Genomic DNA, 6,308 nt, shown 5'->3' with positions numbered 1-6,308 from the left:
AGCAACATAACCCTGCCAAGTTAGAGCATGCACCTCGGGGGGGGGGGGATTAGGAATGGTCATCTGTCTCTGAATCCTCCTCTGAGGAGCTATCTGTAACCAGCAAGACATGCGCTTTGTCAGATAGCATTGTCTTCTCTGAAGACCTTGTTTCCACTCCAGATTTTTCCATGACCGTGCCGAATGGCTGATGCACAAGAAGAGTAATTGAATGTACTAAAATTGTTGACAAATTTAACACGTAATAAAAAAATGATGTCATGATATAATTCACATATAAGATCACTGGCTAACCAGGGTGTCATTGCAAAATTCACATACATGATGCCTGGCTAAACAAGATGGCATTGACACAAAGCATATCTAAACTAAGGAGATGACATGTTTGATGTATACAGTAAGCAATGCAAGGCACCATATCCATGATTTTACCAACATCAGCATGCCAAGTTAGAGCGAAGACCTCATGGGGTAAATAGGAGTGGTCTTCTGCTTCTGAATCCCCCTCAGAACAGTTATCTTCCTCTTGATTACGATCCGAAATGGGTGGAGGGGAGCTGCCTTTGCGCCCACCATGGAGCAACATCTGCATGAAGTTGTATTGCCACACAAGGCTCGTCTCTTTTGCTCTACATGTTCAGTTCCATTATGTACAATAACTGACATGCATAGGAATAAAACATAGTGAGATTATGTAAGGAGTGCATGCACAAATCCATAGTGATGGTAGCAAACTTTGGATAGACCCAAAACAAATGATAGCAGGAAGATAATAGCTTTAGTTAAAAAATACAGATAATGGCTCCTTTAATGTTTGTTTGCACCCAACATGAAACTCATAGTAAACACCCAAGATTAACCAGAGAGTAGACATATAGTACTGGTTGCTGCCCCAATATGTACCCCACAACCGTTTAAAAACTCAAGTTTCAGCATAAGTTTGGTCCTGAGTCGGAGTCTAATAGGTGAACATGATGATAAAGTAGCATGTCATCATATTAAGCAATGCATAACGTAAGCAGACACGGAAGAGTGCGACCTCTCTTGCGGACTCGTGTAGTCCTCAAGGTCATCTACTCAGTTGATGATGGTAATGCAGTTGTCGTGGCTGCCGGCAACGGGGAAGAAGATCTGAGGTAGTGAAAGACAGTGTGGAGAGCGGATCCCTGCTATGGTGAACCCTTTCGTCGTTGGAGCAGCTGGGTTGGGGTGGAACACAACACCGCAGGAGCAGGAAAAACCACACAAGGTTTTCTTTGATACATATCTGTAACAAAAGTAATTGTGTAAGGGCTTGTTTGAATCTGAGGATTCTAACAATGCAGGGATAGGAAATAAACAGGAATAGGATAGGAATGCACGTGCAAAACAGAGAATTTAAAAACACAAGATTTCCGCCAATCTAGGTGTTTGGTTCACAAGAATTGGAAGATCATAGGATGCAAAGAAGCATGGTGAGATTAAGTCAAACCACAAGAAGTGTACAACCTCTTTGGCGAAGCCATGTCGATCTCAGCGTGATTGGGTTGGCCGGTGAGGATGCTCCGGCTGACTTGGCTGTCGGAGGAGGGGAAGAAGATCTTAGGCGTCTGGAGATGGAGCCCGAGGTACTGCTCCGCTGTGATGGAGGGTTTCATCATTGGAGCAGCTCCAGTGAGTTGTACGACACCGAGGCTGAAGCAGGACAAGAGAGACAATTATAACCTGAGTGGACTTCTAATAACATCTCCAATAGATGACATAAAATACATAACCGCAAAGTGCTAGATGTATAATCAGCCGCTCATCTCTGAACTTAATTGTCGAAACTGAATTTAACTTTCGAAACTGAACTTAACCGTCGAAACTGAATGTTACTGTCGAAACTCAACGCACTAGAGGTGAGGCTACACGTCAGTCGACTGACCTTTTCATCTCTGGTCAGTCAATTTTGCAGCCATTGGATACTAAATCAAGGGCCTGCAGTTCATCTTCAACCTCCACCCCCTTGAGACGCCAGCCAGCACCGACCAAACAGCCGCCCCCGCCACCCGCGGCCGGCGGTGCACTGCCCCGCCCGCCCTGAAAACACTCCCCACTGCCAGTCCGCCACCGCCCCGGCCATCCCTGTAGGACCCCCCGTGCCGAGCTTTTTCTCCAGCGATCCCCACGCCACCGCCCTTCCACCGCCGGCGACCACCGCCCCCACCCTGAACCCTAAGATAGATAGTGGTGTACCTCTCCGGCGAGCCCCCCTCCCCGCTGCAGCTGGTTCTTCCTTAACTTCGGCGAGCCCCCCATCTCTTGAAAATCGACTGACCCAAAAGTCGATTCAGTCGACTGGAGTGTAGCTAAATCGGAGCAGCATCGCAAGCAAGAGCAAGAGCGAGAGCAGAAACGCGAGCAAGATCAGACTAGGCAGGGGACCGAGAGCAAGAGCAGAGCAGCAGCGCGAGCGAGAGCTAAAGAAGCAGCAGCTCCTACTGATGTGGACGTTGCCGCCGAGGGAGCGACGTCATGGAGGAAGTGGACGGCGATGCCGCCGTGGATGGAGCCGCGCCGTGTCGGCTCGGGACCGAGCGCCGGCAGCACTGTGAGATTGAATCAAGAAGAAAATGCGGCGATTAGTGTACAACCTCTTTGGTGGCATCGATTAGGCCGCAACTTCATCCGAGGAAACATTGATGATGATGCTCTTCCTGTGGTGCAGGTGAAGACGGCGGTGTGGGAATGGAGGTGGCGCGAAAGACGAGGGGAATGTCAGGGCAGCTCCTTGGAGGTGGAGGACGGGGTGGCTGAACCGGCGGGATGACCAGATCGATGACGGATCCTCATCCGGTACGGTGGATGAGGTACGTCGAGGTGTTGCTATGGACGACGTCATCGGGGAAGAGGCTCCGGCTGGGTGGCGGACGGAGGAGGGTGTGGGGCTTCGCGGGTTTTGCCGGCCTCGGTGTACAAATGGGTGGGCGGATGGTATGGGAGTGGGGGGACTATGGCTTAGGGATGCGCTTGTCCGAAATGTGGGGTAAGTTATGAAAGTACCCCCACCAATTTGAGGCGGTTCTTTCGGTTCAGGGGTATCACGGGCATTTCGCTTGTTGGGATTTCACAGGAGGTGGGAGTTTTCGCGTGTGTTGTAATTTTGGAATAGCAAGGCGCGGGTTGAGATGGAGGGAGTTGTCGGAGCACAATGAGACAAAGATTTATCTTAAATATTTCAGGGTAACAAGGCGCGGGTTGAAGAGGCGGGAGTTTCGCAGCACGATAGACAGAGATGCTAGCTTGAAATTTTGGCATAACAAGGCGTGGCTTGAAATTTCGGGAGAACAAGCTTAACGTGTACCCAAAAGAAAATTTAGACTAGTATGATATACTACGTACAATGTGTTTAACACGCATAACACACACAAAGACACCATTTAGACTAGTACGGTACACGTGCATTGCACGCATGAGATTTGGCAACCAAATTATGAATAAATACCACATTATAGCATGTAAGCTTTGAGTCATATATGCATGATGTAGATGTTCGTTTAATTCTTATAGTTCATTTCATTCAAAATCATCTAGTTTTTATAAGAAAGCTAATCTATTTTAAGATTCATGGAATTGTGCGTTGTAAGGCAGAAAGTAAAAAACAAATCATGTAGAAAAACATTTGGGCAATTCTGATACGGAAGATTCTAGAACAAAGAAGAAGTGCTTGTGTTTTGAGGTTTGTGCATTATGCTTAAGTTCAACCATAGAGTCTTCTAGGTTGTACATGTGGCAAAATCTGGTGGAATCTAGATGATATCCAATGGCCAGTAGTGCTCAAATTTGCCAGCTCTCCACCATCGGATTGGCCTAATCCAACGACCATCTTTCAAAGTTAAAGTTATCCGCACACTATATAAAAAATATAAAATATAATATATATATAGGGGTATGGATATAGATATGTGATGCGAAAGCCACCCATCATCTCCAATTAGAATAGTGTGTCCATGCACGGATGCAATGTGGCCAAACGATGTCCGCCATCGGTATCTCAAATTCAAACCATTCTGACCTTGTTTAATGTATATACATTACAACATGCTCGTTTCCAAACCACACCGCACAGATCTCCGTTATATTCATGCATGCATGGTTTTCAAACATCATGATCTCTTATTCAAATATTTGAATTCAACTTTACATTGATTATGACCTCACCTAGTCTTTTACACCCACACATTGGTCTTCTCTTTATAATTGTACCACTAACTTTCTCTTGTGCATGCATGCACACACACTACCAGTCAGCATTATCCATCGCACACATGCAATCTTTTTCTTCAGGTCGATCTCCCATGAAGGCACACACACACATCCCCCTCTCCATCATATCGGTCATTCTTTATCTCTCACGTGCATGCGCAACGATCGATGTTCCTCTATGTGTGTGTATATAGCTAGGTCTTTCATAGTTTTCTACATAAACTGATCAATCTATATATCTAGTGAGGTCTCACCCTCTTTCCCACGTCCACATCGATCAATCTATACCTCTCTATATAGGATTACATATATAGCTAATACACCCACATTAATTATATATCCAATGCCCCCCTCTCATCATACATGCCTTCCGCTTCATCTCTCAGACGCGCGCACAATGGCGAAGACAGGGGGCAGCAAGGGCCCTGCCCCCTAACATCACTATATAGCGAGGCTAATATGAATGTGATCATTAGACAATTGCTGGTAAAAATGGTTTAAGTTGACGAATTGGCCCTCCTCGTAAAGGATTAGCAATGCTTGGCCCCCTAGGTCATGGGACATTTTTCATGGCTCTGCCACTGCGCGCAACAGCGCACATTCTCGCCCCCTCTCTCTAAATATCGATCTCGCAGTTGTGCACTCCTTCATAGTCTCCCTCCACTCGGTCCCTCGCAACATCTTCTAGCCCCCACCGGATTTTGCCACATGTACAATCTAGCAGACTCCATGGTTGAACTTAAACATAATGCACAAATCTCAAAACAATAATGGTTTTCCTTTGTTCTAGAATCTTCTGTATCATAACTGCCCAAACTTTGTTTCTAGTTGAATTGCTATTATTTGTTTTTACTTTATGCTTTACAACGCACAATTCCATGAATCATAAAATAGATTAAGGGCTTCTTTGATTCAAAGGATTCTCGAAGGAATTTTGGAGGATTCTAATCCTTAGGAATTTTACCTATCTTGGTTGTTTTATTCGTAGGATTGTAAACCATAGGAATTTTTCCATATGATTCATTTGCACTAGATTTCATAGGAAACATCCCATCCACTCAAACATCTTTGAAAGAATTTTGCATTTTTCTATGCACAATCAAACACTCGTACCATCCTGTAGGATTCAAGACGACATTCCACTCTAATCCCATGTTCTTCCTATTCCCGTGTTTTGAAAATCCTATGAATCAAAGAGGCCCTAGGTTTTTTATAAAAAACTAATTGATTTTGAATGAGATGAACTATAAGAATTAAATGAAGGTCTACAGGCATATATGACTCAGAGCTTACATGCTATAGTGTGGTGTTTATTCATAATTTAGTTGCAAAATCTGACGCGTACAATGCACGTGTACCTTACTAGTACTTCGAGTATGTGTAAAATACAATGGCACGCTACACAGTGTGTCTCTTACAGTTCATGAAGCCACGTGGCACATGTGGAGGCGTTGTCGCGACATCCTTGTGTGGATTGATCATAGTGACGTGCTGCTGGTTCCAGAAGAATATACTCGTCCTCCCTGAGCCGCACTGGCGGTACATGCACGAAGCAAAGATGTGCACGCATGCCACGCACGCACTCATTCCCTCGCACGCACACGCGGGTACACGGGCGGATGCAATTTTGTACCAAGATCCACCCCATGTGATAATTTGACGTGTGTAAAGTCCTTCACTTCATTGATGGTCAATTAATACAGCGCATGCAAATTGAGTGGACGTGAGGGCGGAAGAAAGACATGCGCGTAGTACTGCGCGCATGCGAGTAGTTAAATCATGGGTTGCTAGTAGTACTTCCATTGGTCTCCTTCGTATTTTGTGCCAATTTTTGACAGTAACATAATATTTACGCATCTGAGCAGTGTAGTCTACTTGAAATTTATGTTCCACTAAACTCATCGAGAGCCGTTTCGGGCCTCGAAACCAAAAACCATCAATTAATCTTTCCCTTGTTCCCATCACATTCGGAAGTACTAGTGCTACAATTAAGTGCAAGCCTGCTCACACCTACCAGTACGTACCGAACCTGAATGTGTTCCCACTATGCAGGTTTTAGTACTAGTGCTAGTACTTAGGTT

This window comes from Triticum dicoccoides, chromosome 3A (genome assembly GCF_002162155.2).
Source record: "Triticum dicoccoides isolate Atlit2015 ecotype Zavitan chromosome 3A, WEW_v2.0, whole genome shotgun sequence".
Taxonomy (NCBI): domain Eukaryota; kingdom Viridiplantae; phylum Streptophyta; class Magnoliopsida; order Poales; family Poaceae; genus Triticum; species Triticum dicoccoides.
This window is presented reverse-complemented; position numbering follows the sequence as displayed.